The 22892-nt window shown below is 39.4% G+C and overlaps 1 long non-coding RNA gene across 1 annotated transcript in view; it reads right to left on the bottom strand.

Annotated features, from left to right (window-relative positions):
• Window positions 1–341: 341 nt before the first annotated feature.
• LOC128141170 (uncharacterized) overlaps window positions 342–22892 on the bottom strand; it is a 44683-nt gene continuing 22132 nt past the window's right edge. Inside the window, exons 3-4 of the long non-coding RNA XR_008234931.1 lie at window positions 2264–2389; window positions 342–1008 (exon numbers count right to left, since the gene is read on the bottom strand). This is a non-coding gene — a long non-coding RNA (uncharacterized LOC128141170). The remainder of the gene's footprint in view (window positions 1009–2263; window positions 2390–22892) is intronic.

Raw genomic sequence — 22892 nt, 5'->3', positions numbered from 1 at the left:
GTGTGATCCAGAGCAATGCAAGTTTGCCAATTTTGCTGAAGCTGCTGATTCAATAAGGTCTTTCAACATTTGTAAATTTAGGGGTGTGACCAATGGGGCTATTTTTGAAACAGTACCACTAGTCATATGTTTAAAGTTACACTTGTGTTTAAGTACTTTGTGGAATCAAACCTTAATGCTGTGGGCTAAGCTGAGATGACTCATTTAAGGGAAAAAAATCATGTATGTGAAAAAATATTCCCACTTCCTGATAAGTCATCAAATAGCTGCTTTTATTAAAATTCCAAAGATGAGCTTCTCTTAGTTGACTATACCATTGTAAGTCAGGAAGCACAAACCTCAGTAATATCATTAACATGTGATTTAAGAGGATTCAACCCCATAAGCGGCAATAAAAAATAGTCGTGTAAATAGGAGATACTTTGTTAGCTTCTTAAGGAAAATCCCTCTAATGCAAAACAGAGCTGATCAATGCATTTAGCGAACTTCAAGTAAAGAAACAATTCTGAAAATGTAGGTTCATGGTTTTAAGTAATGCAGAAGGCCAAGCAGAGAGTACTGGTGCCAGATAGTTTGCCCCTACGTCCATAAATTTTGTGAGCATAGTGCAGTGTTGGGTGTTAAGTGTTAAGCATCCTGAAACCTTCATCAGCAGTTTGTCCATCGGCAGGCAAATTTTCCAGATGGTCTTTGGATCATCGGTTATGTTGCTCCTAATTGCAAGTTCCTCCTCTATGCCTCTCCTTCCCTGCTGCTTCAATGTGAAGAAAAGTAAAGTCTTTAACCGTTAAGCAGCTGGCACAACTTGTGTAAACAATTCTTAGAACTGTATTTGAGAATGTTTACAAAATTGGTAAGGCTCAAGTGGGCATTTTACTTTTCATATTTGTTTTTCTACACAAAATATGTCAGAAACAAAACCAAGTAGTGCATCCTCAGCTCCTTCTGATTCCATATGGTTTTTTCATGAATGCCATTTACAACACGTAGCTCTTCCAAACTTTGTAGCTGCAGGAACAAAAAGTGCAGATGAACAACAGCAACAACACCAACAAAAAAAACAAAACCAAAAACAACAACAAAAAAAATTCCGTGTTTAAGTAATACTGTCTTCCTCTGCCAAGTAAACCAAAGTCTCTAATGGCTGCAATTTGGAGCTATTTTTCACAGATCTCTGTAAAAAAAAGTACAGAAATGCATTCATGGAGCTAGTGGGATTTTGCATTTCATTTATCAATTTTTCTTATGGCAGCAGAACAATAAGACTTTATTTCTTTTTTCCCATCATGAGTTCTTTATACTTTTTTTACCTTTTAAAATCATGCTTCAGAAGATTTGCTTATAAATGAAGGAATGAGGTCTTTAGGATATTTGGAACCTTTCAATAACTTCTTGTTGCCATATTTAACTGTTCAATCCAACAGAAATAAGATTAGGCCTCAGATGAGTCTTCCCCTGGATACATACTACTACATTCAATTTTCCCATAGTCTCTTAAAACATGCAGTGCTCTTGGGCTTATACAGACAGTTTTGAGATATCACATGCGTGGTTTATGGCAACTTCTGTGTAGACTCTTTGGGGTATACAGACCCCTGTTAAGACTCTGCTGGGTATACAGACCCTTGTTAAAATACTAAGCAATTACTATTTCTAAAGATCAATGGTCTTATTTGGATCTTTTAAAATTAACTAAGCCACATTTAGTGCTAATCTCAGATATCCCATTTTGATCTTATTCTTTTCCAAAGTCTGTTGAAACTTAGTCAAAGTTGTAAGTACTGACTGTGACATTTGCTGTCACAATTTGTGACATTGTGTACATCTCCGTTCTTCAAATGCTGAAGTAAGGATGTTTCATAGTAGTCTCTGTTGACACAGAAGAATGTTTTGTATAGGAAATCAGTGAAAGATCTCTCACTGACTTCAGTACAAATAAAATTAGATTCAGCATTTTGCACTTCAAAAGGTAGTTATAGATAAATAACCAAGTTATTAAGAGTTTATCATTTGAACTAAATGGAGTCTCTGAATCTTTCGGGAAACATCCCTCTTCAGCTGTTATTGGTTAATTATCTTTACGGATTTCCCACTTATTTATGTTCCCCATTTAACTTCTTAGTCTTCTGATAACTGGCTAATAGCTGACATTAAAGGCTTCCAAATCTATTGAGATTTTGGTTTCATTTTGCAAGTGATGTATTGCTTTTGTGGTTTAACTGTGCTACAGAGTTTGCTTAAAACAGGAGGTGGCAATAATTACCTGAAGTCTTATTGGTGGCTTCAGCAGTGACTTGGCAGATCTTTTTTAGGAGGTTTATGTAAGTGACTGGCATCTCTAACCAGGCAGTTCTCTTTCAGTCCTGATACATTCAGCTTGTCCAGAAGTCTGCAAAAGGATTGATCTGTTTTTATTTGTCCGAATATCTGCCTTTTTACACACTTGTGGGAAGGAAAAAGAAAGAACTTGAGGCAGCCAAAATGTTCCAATGAGTCAGTCAGGGCAAGCAATACATATTCGATCTGTACTCAGCTTTGAGGAGCCAGATGAACTTACTTTAATTTTTAAAATATTTTCTCCATACACGTTAATAACCCATTAAACTTGACTTATTCCTCTTCCTTCAATATGACTCACAATTCCTTAAGCGTTTTACTTTCGAAACCTGCAGCTTGGAAAGATTTTAACAGCATAACCGTTCCTGATTTTTGTGGGCTGGTGTTACATTTATTACTCTGAGCTATGTGCCAGCGGTGTACTCGAGCTGATACAGACAATAGCCTAAGGTTAACCTGCACCTCAAGGAGCTCATCTTCTAGCCAGACTGAGGTAACCACCAAACTGCAAGCACCTGCCTAGCACTGCGGCGGAGAAATCACGTTTTCCTGCGAGTGGAGGTGTCCAGAGAAGAAGGCAGGATTGTTTAGTTTCAGTTAGCAGTACACTGGAGCTGGTACTGGCCTTGCAACACTTGTGTTTTAGAGAAGGAACTGAAGGCTCAAGGGAGCGGCCCTCGCTGTAGGAGGGTATTCTGACTGCCAGGGACAGCGTGGTAGAGGAATGGAGAAACTCGAGGCAAAGGAGCTGGCAGGCCCAACATGTCAAAGAGTAGAAAAGCAAATAGCATAATTAAAACCACAGATGATACTGCATAGGAAAGTAATAATACGCAACAGGGTACCCGGGCAGTTAGCCTGCAATGCCTACTTTTTGGCAACTTAAACTTCCATGTCTCCCAATAGCCACCCTTTGTCCCTCAAATCCCAAGGAATGAGATAATGTAAAAGTTAGTCCCCAGAAAGACTCAACTCATGTACATAAGACTCATGTATATAAGGAGTGAGCAAGATAGCCATTTGGATTACATCCCATATTTCTGGAAATGTGTGGAAAAAATTCTACAGAGAAAGAAAGGAGAAGAAGCAAAAGGAGAGTTTGCTTTTTGATAAAGCAGATAATACAAATTAGATATTTGTCATGATCTTTGGCTATTTGTCTATATTCAGTTCTTTCTCAAAGGTCATTTTGTCATACTGGGCTCAGCAATCCTGTGAAATATAATTAACTCTGTCATTTGATGTAAGACAGAATGTGGTCCAAGTTTAAACGGAAAGATAATGGCTTTTATCCATTTTTTTCTCCCAAAATGCTTCAGCAGTGTTGTCATAGATCAAAATCTGTGCTGCCAAATAAATACATGGAATTCCTCATGCTAGTGGAAACTGAGCAGCCAAATTCTCATGCAACAAGTTGAGATGGACATCTGTATCACATGTATATTAGCAGAGAAGAAAGAAGACTCATGTATATCACAGTGTCACGTGTGTTTTAGCGGAGAAGAAAGAGGACTCTTGTTCATCTGTTTTATCATGACGTTACAAACATGAAGACCATCTGCGGAAACCAATCCTTTTAGCCGAACAGCAACTTTATTTTTGTTACTAAAATATTTTTCAAATGCATTATTGCAAAAGACACTTTGAGGTCTCACTGACATTAATGGAAGTCTGGTTTCACAAGGAAAGTTAAAAATATAATGTTGACCTTATCAGGAAAAGCTAAGCAGGAGGAATATTTTCCTTTCACTGGATTACATCGTGATACTGTATTTTGAATTGTCTTTGCATAGACTTTCATCTGAGGAGCTCAAGGAAGTTCACAAATAACTAAGCGAGTCTCAGAGAGTAGAAAAAGTGATAAACATTGGCTGATTTGCACACAGTCATTCAAAAATCCATAGCAGAGAAAGGCCCAGAGCTCACATCTTCTGGCTGCAGCAACAGCCATGCTGCTGATTCAGTAGCACACTTAAGATCATGCCTGGCTTAAGCATGCAGGTTCATTTTGAGCATCTGAGCACTACTCAGGTGCTCAAAGCAGAGAACACACCTAGGCACATTTCTGAATCATGATCTAACTTTGTTTGCTAGGCAGCTTGGTGAAGCTTGCCCTACATCTGACTTCTGTACCCATTCACTCAGCAAACAAAAAAGCTTCAGGCTCTGGCTTGCCACATCCAAACACAGCAATCACTGCAAGAGATCGAAGAAGAGAAATAATCTTTATTTCATGAGAGTGGCCACCATCTGCAGATGAATATAGGTAAAGATGGTCTAAATTAGGATGTTGAAATGCATCTTAGCCCTAGCTCAAGCCTTATTTGTTTGTGTGCACTGGAGCAGCCCAGGCACAAGCACTCAGGCTGCATGGCAACTTGGCAGCAGAGAAGATAAGCTCCAATAGAAAGGTGCAGTGCACAGCAGGTGAGGGGACAAGGTGGGGAAACAGACTGATTCGGTGCAAGGCACATGTCAGAGCCTCAAGTGATGACTGGAAGCTTGGAAACTAGTGATAGTGTCAATACCAGAAGTGCCCAGCCCAAGGTGCTCTATAGGTCTCATACAATTAAAAAAATCAATATTAGATGGAATAAATAGTGTTACAGATTTCTAGCATCCTATAAAACTGTCTTGTTTTAAACTTCAGTCTAAACCTTCTACTTTTGTTTTGTTTTTATCAAAATAATACTTCAACAGTGATATATGCCACATGGTTCATTCAAATCAAAGAGACTAGTTGGCAGTGGAACCTGTGGAGATCAGTTTCTTATGTCTCTGTATGACATGTGATTTATTTCCTTCTGTACCAAAAAGTGCAGTGTCTGATCAGAGTGTTTCGGAATTGCCATCGTCTGTCTCCCATGTGGCATTTTCTAGTGACTGGTATTACAATCGAGCTCATTTATAGAAACTGACCTCAATAGGGGCACAAATTTTCCTCTACTGCACCAAATAACTTCAATAAGCTGTTGCACCTTGATGAGAAGTTTACAACATAGAGTTGCATTTTCAAAAGTTCTTAGTTGTCTTGGTCTCTATTTTATTTTCAAAGATCTGCCAAAAATAGCTTTGGTTTTTTCTAAGCAACATCTGGAGTAAATTCAAGCAACTCTCTGCTCCTATGACCTTAAAACACTGCACTATAATTCTAATAAAACACATTTAAAAAAAAATTCTCTGTGTTCTGTTAAGCACTGCCTATTTACAAGAACAAGCTAATTTTGTGAAGACAAAGCAGGGCTTTGCATGTCATAGAAGACTTACTTTAAAACTTATTTGATTACATGGATCAGTTTGCACCCTTTTCCATCAACAAATAATTGAAAAATTTCATCAGCCAATTTGTTCTGGATTTGTAAGCCTTAGGGAACTAGATTTCAAGGGGAAAAAAGAGATAATGAAAGTAAATAATATTACAGATTACACTGAGCCAAGTCTGTTTCCACTCTGCTTCTAGATCTGCAAGTTGAGGGGAAAGTAAAAGGATCCTTTATTTAATAATTAGTTAAGTCCTAATTAGTTTCAGAAGCCTAGGCAAGGGAGTAAACTAAAATCCTAGCTATGGATGAATTGTGGACATTTTCTCTAAGGTTACTAACAAACAGGAGTAAGCATTGCAGAAAATGTTTCATTTGTGTGATGTAGGTAGAAGACACAGGAAAGATTCCAAGTGCTCAAGAAAGTACCCACTCATATCTGCAATCATCATAGCTATAGTAATGTTATTGGTACTACTCCTGTACTAACAGTGTTGGCAATACATTCTATTATGCCTTGAAAAGGCAGTTATTATGCTTACCTGGAAAAGACCTGCCTGCACCCTATAGCAAGGAAGTCAGAACATACCCCGACATACCCTATAAAGCATCAAGACACAGGAATAGAAGACAAGGTAAATGCATCCATCTTTGAACTAACCTGAAGACAGCGATAACAAAATATATACTGATCTACCTTCGGGTCTGCTATGTTCATACGAAGGGCACATCGACCAGGCTGGCATAAGAAATTAGGAGAAGAGTAGTTCTCTCTTCACAACAGCTGGAAAGGGAAAGCCACACTGACATAGTAGCTTAGTGAATTAAAAGCTTTAGCCCATTAGACCCTGATGGTACAGCCAGGTCAGCACTGTTTTTACTGTCAAGTCAAATCATGCCCATATAACTTCTGTTTCTGGGAAGGAAGAAATATTTGCATTTATTTATCTTTGCACTAAGAGGCAAAAATTCCCATGAAAGCCATGAATGACTAGCTGACTGACTTTAGCAGCAAGAAAGCCTAACTGTGAAGCCAAATGTGTTCCACAAATATGTTTATTCTTCCAGGTCCATCTTGATTCCATTTTGCATTATTCCCTTAGGTGGACAAAACTCTAAAGCTTGAAAGTAAAATTAGGGTCAGAGTAGTATACAGTCATTCCCATATCGATCCAAGTTTCACAGCATGGAAATCCCAGCTGGTTTGAAAGCAAGCTGGAAATATTATGAGAACAGATTCTTTTCTGACTGTTGAGTGTGTTTGTTTTATCTCCCTGGGGAGAATGTGGGTTCCCTAAGCCACACTCTGCATTTAGACTCTCTACCAGGAAACCCTAGAGAGGAAATTCTAAATCATAGCTTTCTACACGCTGTATTTGACAGCTGGGTCTTGGAAACTTGCAGTGTCTCTGCTGCTCTCCCAGCTGAAGCCGACAGGATTTCTACAAAGGATTCAATGGATTTCTAACTGCGGCCAATGAAGATGTTACTAATACCAGTTATGATGGAGAATTCTTATCCAAAGCATTCTCCTTTGTTTCTCTTTTACAAACAGAAGAAAAACCACCTAGCTTATTTCAAGAAGAAAGAGCATAATGGCATTGATACAGGTTCATGTATACCTGACCAGACCAGGTGTAGAGATGAAAGGCTTTAGATAGATACTATTATTTCCCTCAGTGATTTTGCATCCTTTCTTTATGTTCTTCACTAAATACAATAAAACTTGGCAATATTTTAGCTTAACACCTTCCCTTCAGCAGTTTTAAAGAAACAAAGTTGGGGGGGGGGGGGTTTCTGTTTTTAAAGGGACTTTGGCTAAATCAAACACAAAATTCCAATTAATTTAGAAGTGGTCTGACATGTCATCTCAGCTTTCAGCATGTTGAGAGAGAAGACTCGATGTTCACTGGCCACCTCAACAAACTACTGCCCTGTAGTCTGTTTTGTCACATGATTTGATCTCTGAAAACTCACATTTTTAGGCAGCATATTTACCTGCTCTTCTTCATAAGATGTGTATACCAAGAGGCCCTGCTTCTCCTCTAGGATTGTGTAATTTTCTGAACTACTTACAAGAAAACAGGAGCATGACCTACTGCATCTGCTGGAGAATACTGAACGATAATTACATACATCAGTATAATCATCAAGCAACATCACCTATTTTAAGGGTAAGCCAAGCTTAGTCACAGCTGGAGATGAGAGATGGGAAAGGTAAAAGTTGGAGGTAAGAAAGAAGATTTCAGGGCATAAATTTGCTTCACCTGAGCTCATTTCTCCCCTTGAACAAGCTGAAGGTTGGCATATGGAGTGGGGCTGCTGCTCTGGACATCTTTGGTGTTCTTCTGAAAAACCTGGACCTCCGCAGCATGACCTGCCGCAGCCGAGCATCCTATGGAGCCACAGGAGCTTTCCCATGGATCACTATGCAGCACACGCATCCCCAGTGAGATGCAGGCTGGGGTTTTACCTGACAGCTGTTGCCATGTGATGATCTGTATTTCTTCTTGTGGGAAAGAAAGGTCTGTGCGTCCTATTTGTGGCAGAATTCTCATTTATTTGAGCCCAGATGAAAAGCTGAATGAAGCTAAGCTGTGTTTAGGAACATTAATGTAACATGAAAATCAATCAATGAAAACATACAGGAGTCAACTTTTACTTAGGCTAGTTTGAAGTTAGTGAATAGATCAAAGCAGTTAAAACAAAAATAATGACTTACAAAGACTAATGATAGAGAATAAGAACCTGTACAAAAACAAACAAAACACCTGCCTGAACTTGAGGGTGGCAAGGGAATTATCCACAATGAAACATATTTCCTGAAACATGTTTACATGAAAATTGCTTGGCGGTTGGGAGCACAAAGTAATTAGCTGAAAAATTACTAGATGGGTGAGGTTAGATGATCCGTTTGTCTACTCAGTGTTTTAGGGCCAATGCAATGGAAGCAGAGAAAGGGAAAGAAGGGCACTGTAGGTAAAAAAAAAAGGAGCAAAGGACACATTTGTTTATTTGCCAGTCAATAATAGTACCCCATAGAGCTACAGTGCTGAAATTATTAGAGCTGATTAAGGTTCTCTCACTGTTATGCCTTTCCTACAGAAAATGCAGTTCCCATAAAGCTGTTGGTTTCCAGAGGAAATTTATATTTAAATATCATTTTCTGGGAAAAACAGTATTTTGAGTTGTTGAATTGACTCGAGATGTTTCATATTAAGTCAGCTAAATTGTTTTTCCTTTCTATGGCCAATTGCCTCATATGAGCTCTAGACAAAGCACCTTGCTGTCTTAGGGATGGGCTGGGCATTGTGGTTTTACAACATACCCAGTGATGCAAAACAGCCATCACCTGATTCTGTGACATGGTGCATCATAGGATTCACTTGAACAGAATTTGTAATGAGAGGTATAACTTAACCAGAAAGCTTGGCCTTTAAAATAGAATGAATGTTGACTACCATGAGGCAAACACTAGGTTCAGCTGCACCAGACAGTGTTGGTTACGTACTGTACTGAGTGTTTGTGGGCTGGAGTATTACAGGAACTATGATCAGAGCACCTGCAACACTCAGAAAAAAAGCCGCATAAAGTTTCTGAGATTCAAACGCAGGCTGTCACATATGATGGTAACGCTCACATAAGTCTGCCCTTTCAAGGCTGGGTTGAAGCTTCTCTCTTGCAAGTTTTTCTAGTAATCAACTTTACACGAGAAAGTGTAATCCTAAAAAGATACATAGAAGCAGCTAACTACTTATCTGTGGCCCTGATAAAAGCATTGATGGCATTTTAATGAACATCAGTTGCAGCCTTTTGCATCCCAGGCAACTGCCACACCACGTTCTGGGCAATGCTGGATCCCAGAAGTGCTGCTGTATGCACCCTAGTCTCCTGGAGTGTCATAAGCTTACAAACACTGGAGCAATTTCAGGCAATGTCACAACAGGATAAGTAACACACACGGAGTGTGTGATACAGATGGCATTTCCTCTCTTCCAGATACTGCTTTTAAGGCCCAGCTGTGTGATATTTACTGACACGGAAAGAGACTTTCCTTTGCATATCATGCCCTGCCTACAACCAGTCTAGTCTTTATTGTAGGAACATATTCATTATTCTTACATTCTTTACCATACTGTTCCTCTGCTCTTACATTGAAGTGTGTGTTTGGCAAAACATCACAAGATGACAGCAAGTCTTCTTCATCCATTGGTGACCACACTGTCAGCACTTTTTCCGGCAACCACCCTGGAAACAGGATCCTTTCCCCATGTCCTGATTTCAGCTGGGATAGAGTTAATTTCCTTTCTAGTAGCTGGTATAGTGCTGTGTTTTGGATTCAGTATGAGAAGAATGTTGATAACACACTGATCTTTTCAGTTGTTGCTGAGTCGCGTTTAGACTTAGTCAAGGATTTTTCAGCTTCTCATGCCCAGCCAGCAAGAAGGCTGGAGGGGCACAAGAAGTTGGGAGGGGACACAGCCAGGGCAGCTGACCCAGACTGGCCAAAGGGTTATTCCATACCATGTGATGTCATGCCCAGTATATAAACTGGGGGGAGCTGGCCTGGCCGGGGGAGCTCAGGAACTAAGTGGGAACCGGTCGGCGGGTGGCAAGAAATTGCAGTGTGCATCACTTGTTTTGTATATTCCAATCCTTTTATTATTACTGTCATTTTATTATTGTTGTTATAATTATTAGTTTCTTCCTTTCTGTTCTACTAAACTGTTCTTATCTCAACCCATGAGTTTTACCTTTTTTTTTTCCCAATTCTCTCCCCCATCCCACTGGATGGGGGGGAGTAAGTGAGCGGCTGCATGGTGATTAGTTGCTGGCAACACCCTCCTATTTTTGGCCATTTCCAAATGCAGTTGCAGTCTGCTTGGAAACCCAGTGGCTCTGGCTGCAAGAGGTAATCTCAGTGAAAATACATTTTCCAGTTGCATTTTCTTTCTGAAGAACAGTCAGCATTGCTGCAGCTTAGCTAGAAAGAGTGAAACTTAGTGAAGTCCTGCTTCAGGAAACAAGTATGTGCTTAAATTCCACTGACTTAAACTTAAAGCCTTCATATTACCCTTGAAGGGAAACTTTTCCTGAGCAGGGGTTTGATACTTTAACCAACTTACATTGTTGAACTGGGTTAATAGGCTGCATGGAGTCCATGCAGATGACTGTAGGCTGTGAGTTTAACACCCTTTCACCATAAAGAAGATCTTAGAAGGTGATCTCCTTCATCACTATTCATGGGTATTTGCCCCCATTATCATAATACCATGTGTAGGCAGAGTGCAAAGTTAAAGAAAAATAAACAAATGAAATTGCCAACCGCTGGCAAATGCCCAAAGCCATGCCACCATCTGCCTACCCCACCCACTGATAAAATAAATTCTTGGCATTCTGCCTAGACTCAGGAATGCCAAATTAAATAAGTATTCCTGGTTGTGCACACTGAAAATCAGAAAATCTGGACCCTAATGGGAAAAAAAGAGGAAATGAGTCAACATCCCAGGGACTTTCCACTAAGAACCTTCTGTTGCTGGCACCTGGAAATTCAAATCTGGGGAGTAAGCCTAAAATCATCCCAGGAAATATTACTGGCTAGCCCAGGTCATATGAAAAGGAGAGCCCTGAGTCCCTGAGACTGACCCCAAAAAAAGGTTGAAACACCTTTCCTGGAGGAAATCAGTTAGACACAGGGGCACTCAGTAGTTTACATCAGTAAGAGCACCTGAGGATTAATGCAGATTAAAGGCCCACTGCAGGAATTTGTGATGGACAAGGTCATCCACTTCTTTCACCTTTGGGGTAGAGTCTGTCCACAGACAGAGCACTGATGCCAAGTCCATCTCAAACTGCAGGGGCAACAGCTGTGTCAAAGGCGACATGGGACCTGTAACTCCACTGTGACAGTCTGCAGGGGCAATGATAGCAGCCCCTTCCAGCAAGTCTTACATCCCCCTCTAGGTCAAGGCAAACCCCATTAGTGCAATGTGCTGCAGGGCCAGCTCTGGCTCCTTCAGGAGGGGAAAGCTGTGAATGACCTTTTGCATTGCTGTTCTTTCCAAACAGACTTTCCACGAGCAGCGACAGGGATCATTCAGAGCCCAAAAAGGCACAAGCAGTCCCTGTTTCTGCAACACTTTCTTCTTTTGATAGCTAAGCATCAAATATGAATGGATCCTCAGAATCATTTTCCTATCCATCTTTCACCCCATCTCTGCTGGTTTACACCACTGTAAGTAAAAGGACAGTCAGACCTCACATTTCTATTTCATGTACAATAATCATAATCTAAACAGAAAATGTATTTGATACATAAAGTGCTCAGCTATCAGCTTTAATTTTGTGCTAAGAGCCACTTTTAAATGTTACCAGGAATGTATGTCAAAGGGGAAGGAACCAAAAATAGCTCTGGATGAAAAAAAAAAAAAAAAAGAAAAAGAAAAAGAAAAGCAGCAGAATAGCTGCTATTCTAACAGCACATGTATGTCTGTTAACCTTAAGGATTTGCCAATAGTAAGGGTGCATGTTTTAACTCGCTATAAAATGAATGTGCCTATGGGCCAGATTTGTATCTTAGTTATAACTATGTAAAGCAGAAATAAATTTCTTTGAAGTTGTTAGACTTATTTTGGTTTTATAGTACTTTGAGATCAAAATCGGAACTGCGTTTTAAATTGAGATGAGCAGAACAATGAAAGAGGCAAAAGATTCAGATGGCAATGAATACAACAAGATCTCTAACATAAAGCCCAAATTTTCTGTGCACAGTGTAATGAAGCAGGGGAACATTGCTGGCTAGATGGTTCGTATTACTATGTAATGAAGTTAGTATATAAATTATTGCATGCAGACACAGATGCTCTCACACGCTATTTCTTTGGCTTGTATTTTCAAGAGCTTCTTTGCCTTCTTTGTTCTAGGAAGCAAGTAATAAAATACAAAAGTGAATAATATGTATCCAAATAAATACATATTAAATATGTTTGGAAGCATAATGATTATTCTTTAAATCTGTTTTCCTTATTACATGCTGCCTGGAATAAGACAACAAAAAAATACGTCTTTCACTTCTGAAAAAAAACCCCCAACATTTCCAAAGCTTCTCTGTTCTAGGCAGATCCCAAAGAAATATGTAAAGTTCTGATATATGTAAGCGAATGCCTTCAGCTAGCATTTTAGAGCATTTTAGAACATCATAGTACCAACATGGTGTATGCCTTCTCCTCTTTCCCATAATAATAAATAATGAATAACAGAAAAATACTGATGGTCAGTGAAGCACCCCATGTAATATACTGACTTTGTTAATCTTTTGTGATAAATACAGAAACTAAGACAAACACATAAACAAAGGCTGTAATTAATGATGGGTGAAATGGATTTTAAAGATCTTTTCTGTAATAATAATAATACATTTATGTACCTAAAAACACCCAAACACAAATTGTTTCTTAACAAAATATACCCCCTAAACTGAAATTATCACTTCTGATTGTTTTGCTTTTTTAGAAAGAATTAACTGAGATGCTGAACAAGAATATTTCTAGTTGATTATAATGGGATCCGAATATGTGCAGTCCTCTGAAAGTCAGGCTTACTCTGCTAAGGAAGTATGGACTCAGAAGAGCATCTTTCCCTCCTGATAAATGTGCCTGACTCCTAGACAAGTAACTTTTCACTCAGCTTCCCAAACAAGAAGCCTGTCATACAGAATTAATGACACCACAAATACAGTGATGTCCCCTACCTAGTGCATACGAAGGATCCTTTTCTGCACGTCACTTTGTGAATTCCCAGTGCAAATTTGGGTGGGTTTAAAAAAAAAATCTATTAAGGATATACAAAACCACCCCAGCAACAGGGTGGTTGTACAAACAGCTGCTGAAACCTTATGTTCTGCCAGGAAACTGCTTTTGGTGGGGACACTCACTAGTTTGGAGAAACTTGACCACAAAATGTGTATTGTTTTGAAAAGTTCATATTTCTGCTGCTCACATGCAACCAGCCATGGCACACACTGTTCATTAGGAAACATCTGTCTATGGGTTTTCACAGTTGCAAGCATTTTAAAGCATAATAATGATTCTGACAGTAGATAACTTTGAAACAGTTATATGCAGGCAGGTTTTAAAAACTAAATAAAAGTCACATGGAAAATTCATGTCACTGATGAAAGGTCAACATGCTGATGTACAGGAAGACAGAGAGGAACATCTAGTCCAGTAATTACTATGCAATGTTTCTTTGACTTTGAAGGCCAGAAAGGTAATTCTGTGCAGCAAAGTTCCACCTCTATTTTACAGAAAAAAAAAAAAAAGAAATAATAAGCTCTTAGAAAAGGCAAATAATTTGCAGCAAGATGTTTTTTCTATCATTGGCCTAGACAGTTTTGATCCAGAAAGGATATAGAAAGAATGGTAATTATACAGTCCAATTCTTTTTGCATCAGTTGTACAGCATTTACACATCCTCTGTAAATTTGAGTCAGTGAAAACTCACTTTGGGGTAACAGCGTTTCGGTTGTATTAAACATCTGAGTTCCCAAGACTGTATTTGAAGGGAGAACACTTACTCCAGAGTCTAATACAAAGAAACTAGGTTTTGGAACAAATGTTTCTTGGGCTCTAGGCACAGGGATGCTAAACCCAAAAAGTGAATGGAAAAGGAATTCTTCTGTTTCAGTGTGTGACACACACAGCAGAGCAAAAATTCAGCTTCATCTGGTAGTCAGACATTGAAATTAGACAACCAATCAGCAGAGTCCCCAGTTTTTAACTGCGTACGGGGTGTGTGAGACTTGTAACACTATCACCTACTCCTCAGCCCACAATCCCATTAATGGAAACAGAGTTCAGTTCTAAAAAGTGCTAAATATTTATTTCAGATGCTCAGATTTTTTCTGGAGTCAGTGGTGGTCCAAGGCACACAGCACTTCATGGGCCTGAATCTTTAAATAAAAGCTTCCCCCAGCCTAACAAGTAGAAGTTATGCATCTGATATTACTATCATGAATGATACTTCCACCTGGAAGAAGTCATCATAGAAGAGCTGTGTAATATTTAATAGGAATAATATCTCTTATTAAAAAAAATATTTATTTTATGCACCAAGAAAATCCAGTGCAACCCATCTGTGTGACTTATGTTAGATATATACAATAGACATACGTGCTAATCAAATATGGCAAAGAAAACATTAATTCTTTCTTCATTCTCAAAGGTTACATTTCTGTCAGAGAATCAAACTGAGTTACAGCATTCTACTGCCTTCATCCCTATTATTCCTTTATATGTTCTTGGAGATTTTCAATCGTCTCCATAAGAAATATCAAAGCAGAGATCATTTAGCAAAGATAATTTGATGATGCAGTATTATTTCTGCAAGGAGGACCAGCTAATCTGTTTACAGTAGGAGTGATACAGCTGCACAGCAGCAACTGCACAGGACAGGCACAAGCAGAGTCGGAGGAGGGACTATACCCCCCTGGAGCCACCTGATACAGAGAGGTCTGACTGTGTAGAGTGAGAATATAAAATTTACTACAATGGCCTATTTCATACTTACAACTGAACTTTGTCTGTAGTAATAATCTCCATGGTATTAATGCCAAAACAGAGTGATGGACAATTGGGACAGTCAAAAACCCAGGATGTTGGGGTGCCATGAATGCATCTCTCTCACAGTCTAGGCATGATCTTGATCATTTGGAAAAGCTTTGAATCTCAGAAGCGAATTGTCAAAGTGCAAGAATCTTGTTAAAGTAGTTCAGTGTTGACAGTCAAAGGGAGAGAGCAACAGTTCTTCAATACCCAAAACCACCACACTGGCAAACCAATCACTGCCAAGCTTTTACCTCCTGCTACCCCTTTCCCAAGTAAAATGTAGCAGGAGAACCATGAGAACCCCAGGACAGTGACAGGGCAGGTTTGGGGATACATACGGTTTTCAAAAATATCCATGAATGTTGTAATGTCTGCTCTGCCAACACATGGTTCTTACAGTAGCTGCTAACTGTGGAATATCTGCTTCCATGTTTTACTGATGCTGTCACAACCACGTAAGGACATACAGAAGATTCAGTCCTATTCTTTACACTAGTGTTGTCAAAGATTTTGTCCCCAAAGAGGCTGTAGAGTTGCATTAAAATCTTCAGAAATCAAATAAGCTGAAACAGCAACATACTTACCCGAGAAGCTCATCAGCTTGAGATATTTCAGTTTGAATTCCTTCCCTATCATGTCAGAGTGCTTGCAGGCAATCTCCCAGATGAAATGCTGTGGATAAGTGTTGCACATCTAGAGGGGGCTGCAGCTTCTAAGCCATGTAACACTGCCACGGAGGAGGACCTCTGCTACAGACACACTGACAGTCTGTGCAGAGCCAGAAGTTTCCACAACTAGATTTCATTGTTCTTTCTCTCCTGGCTGGTGAGTAATTTCTTAACATATCAGATTTTCTTGAAATACGAGTACTGGATGACAATAAAATACAGATCAGGTAGATGCAATATTTAGACAGATGCTAAAACTTCTTATTGTGCATTGGAAGACCATAGCAAGTACTGGCATTCTTTCTCATTTACTAGGACACATATTACCATTTGAGGGGAATATATCTTTTCATCCCCAAAGGGTTCCAAAACAAACAAAACACCATTGAAATGTAGTTGCCCTGAGATTGTAAGGCAGCATCAGCACATACCAAACAAAACAAGAGAAAAGGTGGGAAGGAACATAAGACATTATTATAGTTTTTTTCTCCCTAAAACTATTTATTTGAATCCTTACATATAAACCAAACTGGATTTTAAACCTGAACCTTACCTGGAAGATTCCGAGCCATCACACCTTTCTCAAAAAAACTAAAAGGCCAGGTCAACCATACTGGAGGAAATACAGAGCAAATACATTATAGCCTAAAATTCAAGCCCCAAAAGTTTAGCTAGATTAAAAAATTGTTCTTACATCTAGGGACCTTCATCAACGTAGACATCTGATGTAGACATACAGTAGCACATACTGGTGTTTGCTCAGTGCAATTGACAGTTGACCTCTTCGTAAGCCCTGTAAAACTTTGACACCTGTTTGGTCCTGAGTGAGTCCAGTTCAATGAGGACAATACAATATCCTGCCCCCCTCAAATACACACATCTTACTTCCCTGGTATTTGTTAAGAGTTCATGGGAAAAGAAGACTCTTAGGTATACAATGAATTAGAATAAGACAAGATCATAAAGGGAACTTTCTAAAAAGGTTATTTTAAAGATAATCCACCATCTGGTTTTAAGTTTACAGCACTGCAACTCAGGAAAAATGCATTTTCATTGTTTTTACATGGAATAGCTCAAACTGGTAAGCATCCAAAATTCAGCAGGAATTTAGTTGTTGTAGGTAGAATGCCTATGAGTAGAATGGCCAATGAGTGAGGGTAATTATTTCCACTTATACACTTATATACTTCTAATTCATTAACTCAAAAGAGAATATAAACTATATTTGAAATAAAAATAAAAGTATAACCTTAGTTTGTACTCTTTACTTTAAACATATGGCAATGCAATAACCTAGTGAACAAAAGAAAGTAAAAATAATGGAATCTAATTCTGCTTTTATACCTTTTCCTAACCTTAATGACTATATTCTTATTCAGTGTCTCTGCTATGAGCTGTGATATTCCTCCAAGCCAAAACCAAACTCTTCCTGTCCTTTTGCTGGAATTTAATGTTTAGAAATAAATGTCCTTAATCCTTAAGGATTAATGTCATTTTAATCCACTGTGATGCAACCTGCCTAGTATCTGAATAAATTTCACCATTTCTTTCTAGGTGAAACAAAATCTAGTGACTGTCACATGGGAATGGAATCACTGCTTACTTCTGCTGCAAGAAAATTCAGGCATGGATGAACCAACCACCTCTTGCTATCTTTTCCTACATACAGCAAAAAGGACAGTGCCAGTGCAAGCAGGTTTGTCAGTAGCCAAACCCTGAACACAGACTTCTTTTTAAGACTTTTCTAGCAATTGTAAGGATCAAGCAATAGTTAGGCTACTGCACCCTGCACAGATAAGCACTGGCTTTCACCAGATCAACACAGGATGCAGAAACAGAAGCCCAGTGTCTCTACGTCCCCCCTTACAAAGGGGTACTGCACTGACACATCACCCATTGTATCTGCTGTGGCTTCTCTGAAGCATTCTTATACAATTCCCACTGAAAAAAAATGTTATCTGTGTCACCACACAGATTAAAATTGATTTTTATATTCCTCATCATTACATTAATCTGTTTTGTTAGTGAAATTAAATGGATTGGGAAGCTGCCACATTTTATATATTTGTGGCACAGGGAGCTGGATGCTGTTCTCAGCTCTGTCACTTGATTTTGAGCAACTCACAAAGTCACTGTCCCAGTTCTTGCAGGCATCAAATCATGACAATAAGAAGTACCTGTCTGACAAGAAAGTTGTGAAATGCTTTTCATTAATGTTTGTAAGAAGGTTTTAGAATTTCATACAGAAATTCTATAGACCAATTTTGCAGGTCAATATTATTACAGCATCAGAGTAATTCTCCTTTGCAGAACCTGTCTAATCAGTAGACAGGCAAAAAATGACATCCAGATGTTTACAGTCACGTTGGAGGCGCGAGAGGATGATACAAACAGGAAGGTTTTTGCCCTTGCCCTTTCAAATTATGATGCTACAGCATTGTTCCTTGTCTCGCTCACTGAGGGGAAAGCCTGCCTGTGGAAGCAAAGGAAGCAATAAGAAACAGTAAATTCCTCCCTTGGCTCTATGTGTGAGAACAATTGAGTGTCCTCTCATTATACAGTGAAACTGTTCAGCCCAAGGACTCAGGAAGAGCCCGGAAAATTTAGGTTAAAAAAGTAACAGTTGTCTGTGATATGAGCTTCTTTTCCCACTTCCAAACACTGGCTGAATTATATATCCCTTCATGGGAGGAGCAGAGAAGCTCTAGTTATTCCCAGTACAACTTTCTCGTGTTGCTACTCGAGTTTGTTGCACAACAAAGGTTTTCCGTGTTGAGAAGGTCACAGGTTCTTCACACACTTGATCCATGGCCAAGCCAAGTCTTCGGGTTCAGTGACCGCAGAGGACTACAACCGTTTCAAAGCAATGAGGCACTTCCAGGTAAAAAAGGAGAGCACCTTAACTTGGGAGTGCCATGCTTGAGCCCAAGGTCTCTGCACACCCTGCAGAGTTTGCTGTCCCATTCCCTGTGTTCTGCTGCAGGGAACAGGTGAGAAAAAATGGGTCCATTCACAACCTGGCAGTCGAGGCCTATTTCCTCAGCCCTAGCCAAAATCCTCAGCTGAATGTAAATACTAGGATTTGTCTCTTTCTATATTAATTAATTTTTCTTGTCTTTTAACCCTGCAAGTGTCACAGCACAATTAGAAGGATAAGCTCAGAAAATGCTATTATAGTCTTGTTCTTAAATGAATTTCCATCTGTGTTTCTCTTTTTTTTAAAGGGATTTGTAAACCATGTCATCTGTCAATGATAATGGGCCAATGGAAGAAGCCAGGAACTGAGATTTGGATGATCATAGTTTTCCTCATCAGAACTGCCAACCATGGGGTGTGTCTGACTCAGCAGTGCCCTTCAGCTCCTCGCGTTTCTGTTTGATTTGGTTATTCAGATGGCAAGTTTGTTGGAGATATTGTAAGTATGAACACCATTGAACATAATACGGTCTTCACTAGCATCTTCAGGAAATACTGTAAAATACATAGTAATTCTTTTGATAGCAGTTCCCAAATCCCACCTAAAGAAACAGACAGAAGACCCTCTATTGGATATAAGAGTATATCGCTTCAGTTAGGATGATCTGAGTGAATATGCTTTTTGCATTCCTTTTCTGGGGGTCCAGCAAGGAAAAAAAGAGAATTATTAGGTAGCTGGAGGGTGGGAATAAAAGAAAATCCTTTTCTTCCTAATAGAAACATAATATCAAGAATAGCAACCTTGAATCCTGTCTTCCACCTTCTGTCACTCAAAGAGGTATCTAGAGTGGCACAGGCCACTGCCACTAGACGGGAAGTAAAATGGAGCCTCCCACAACTAACTCAATATTATGAAAATATGAAGAGGCTACCTCAGCTTGTTCATGTTCTGCCCCTCTAAGCTGCATTAAGAAAATCAGAGTCAATAAAACTGACTAGATTCTCAAAGGTGAACAAATAATGAACTGGTAATTTCACTGCACTCAATCCCCTTCTCATCTGTCAGTGAAAGGACAGGACGTCACTAGTTCCTATAACTAACACAACTACTTGTGCAAGCGCAGGCTTTATGGACTGTGCAAATAGAAACAAAGAACCTGCAATACCCACGATAAAAACGAGTCATAGGATGAACCAGATTGGTGGCTGTGGGAATGGATTTCAGGGCTTTTATGAAGCTATGTGACCTGGCAGGGGCCCAGGTGGGGTGAGGGAGGAACTGAGATAGAGAAGATTTGATTGAGGAAGACATCAATGACACGTCTAGTATTATATATGAAAGTGGGAGAGGTTGGAAGTAGATTTTTAGAGTCATCGTCACAAAGGTGGCAGCTAAATCTATGGGAATAACTGAAGTAATCTCCCGTATTCATTTATCTACCCACACACATACACACCCTTGCTGACTTCCTAATTGACGTTGTGGCCAGAGAAGAAACAGTGAATTCAAAGAGAGGCTATTTGTATTTTATTTCTGATCCAGCTGGACCCAAGAGGTGCCAGGAATCTTGTGAGAAAGGCTCCTTTCAAAAAGAAATTGAGCTGTATTTCAGGCAGTGTGAATTATGGTTATCTGAAACCTCCAGTAATTCGAAAAATACTTTTTTGGTCACTAAGGCAGCATGGTGACTTAGCATGATAATGTGCTATACTATCAGAGAGAGAATTTTTTAATAATTCCTGTACTGTGATGTTTTAAAATACCAAAAAAAGGTGAGTTATTGCATGAAGAGAAAACTGCCAAATAATTTTTTTCCTTTTGAATTTGCATTTTTTCCCAGGAATCTTTTTACACCTTACCATTTCCATCAACACTTAACTTCCCCCACCTTGAAAAGACCCCTGGTTCCACGCTGTGCTCTCTCTAATAAATGTGGAGGGGCAGGAGGTACCGTGGCTGGCTCTGAGCTGGCTCTGAGCTGGCTCTGTGCTGGCCAGCCAGCCACTACTCACATTGCCATTAGTCAATGGACACCCTTATGCTGCAGCCTTTTCCTCAGTGGGGACACCCCTCTGGGTCTTATTCCACTCTCCAAGCACTGATTTTCCTGAAATATGCAGGAGCTTCATATCTCTAAGATCTTTATGTCTTTTTCCAAAGAAACTGAAATGGTTCAAAAGTTTTAGAAGGCCACTGACAAATACAGGAAAAAAAAAAAAAAAAGGAAATAATTGTATTGAATTTGGAAGCCTTGAGTTTAAATTTCCCACCCAGTCCATGACCTTAGTTTAAAAAATATATTAACATGTAGTTCTTAAGAAAAACAAAATTCAGTTACATCACTTTTTTACTGAAATGTAGTCCATGCTCTTCACGAGTCCCAGGCAGCTACACCATAACACAATGCCTATGCCATGCCTTCAGGACACATAACCAAGCAGTAGTGCTGTTTGATTTCAATGTTAGTTTAACTGATATAGTCTATTTTTTTCTGTGAGGTAGGTATGCACATTAAATAAAAAAAATGGGCCATGCTGTTGTGGGTGAAGTCACTCACCCTTCTTGCCTAATAATTTGCATTTGTCAATCTCTAGCGTGATCTGCTTTAGATGAAGTCAAGTCCTCTTCTGCCCTGCTAATGCCAGAAGTGCAGTGATGTGTGTAAGCAAGGGAGCACTCATTCCCTGTCCATCACTGATGACTGATTTGACATCCAAAAGGGTCAGCTCGAGCATTTCATTCTCTCAAGACTTGATAAAGATAATTGAATAAAATTCTCAGGTTTATTTTCATACCTTCTCAAGGACTATATTTTATTTAAAAGATTTCCACATTTAGCACTAGAGGATAACTGGAAGCATCTGATACAGCGTCGTCGTTATTGCCACTGGAGCAGGGAATGGCTGTTAGGCTACAAATAATGGAGGCGGCTGTCTAGCTGGCATGGGTCTGGGAACGCACCAGATTTTTGTCTCTCCTGAACACTTCTGGTACCTTGTGCTACGTTATTGTATTTGTTCTTTTCTTACAGAGTGAATGTAGTACTACTCCAGCACCAGTGGGTTTCCCAGGAGCTGGGTGTCCAGGACTGTAGGGGTTCCCCATGGGGGCAGCCAGGCAGGGCCTGACAGCCAGGACCCATCCCATTGCCCCAGCCAGGAGCAAGCACCCAGGGGCACCAGGGCAGCCCCAGCTCTGGGCATCAGGCACCTCCACGGGAATGGGGTTGGGCTGAGACCAGACGGGACAGCAGGTTCTGTGAGCAATTTGGTAGAATTCAACTGCAATATTGGTAACTCTGCCAAATGGCTTAATGTATGAACTGTTTTCTATATTATTATTATTATTAATTATAATAATTATTAATATTATTTATTATTATTATCTTACACCTTGCAAATAGTGGATGAAGATGCACAGAAATACATTTTTCTGCTTTTACAAGTTCACCATATTTGTCCATTTACAAATGCAGTCTCCTGTAGCATTCACTGCATAAAACCTCCAGCTTCTTACCACAGAGTCAGTTTTCATAACAGGTTTCTTTTCAAGAAGTTCTCCATGCTTGATTAGCTGGAGTCCTTACTGAGCTTACAACACCCAGTTTGTTGCCATTATTCTCTCCAGAAGATTCTCCCAAATTTGCTCCTTTTGGAGGAATAGAGGATCTAATTAAAAACAAGCTTTGCCAAATTATTCAGCTGGGCATTTTGACCCACAACAGTTACTATGTAATTTGTGTCTATCTTAAGCTATCAAAATGTAGAGGGAATTACACATAGAAAAAAAAGTCTAAAATGTTTCTGCCTTGTTAATGTCTGTTACTGAGTATAGAACCAGAAAAAGTAAATTACTTGTTCCTAACTTGCAGGGTTAACATAGCCCGTGTCAATATATTCTGATCCAAAGCTCCTTGCTCTTAGATCTCCTGCAGCTGCTTTCATTAAAAATCTCAATATTTATGCTCTGGGAGGTGGCGAAGTGAAGTCTTGCTTAAGAGCAGCAATGTAAACAGCATTATACCTCCCTTCAGCAGGAACTATTCGCACACCTGTCTTTTTTGGAAGAGTTTCAGTTTGCTGTTTTTATTTCCCTATGCTTGTGA

The sequence above is a fragment of the Harpia harpyja genome, chromosome 4, assembly GCF_026419915.1.
Source record: "Harpia harpyja isolate bHarHar1 chromosome 4, bHarHar1 primary haplotype, whole genome shotgun sequence".
Taxonomy (NCBI): domain Eukaryota; kingdom Metazoa; phylum Chordata; class Aves; order Accipitriformes; family Accipitridae; genus Harpia; species Harpia harpyja.
Note: the sequence above shows the minus strand (reverse complement) of the source record. Positions and strands in the feature narration are given on the sequence as shown.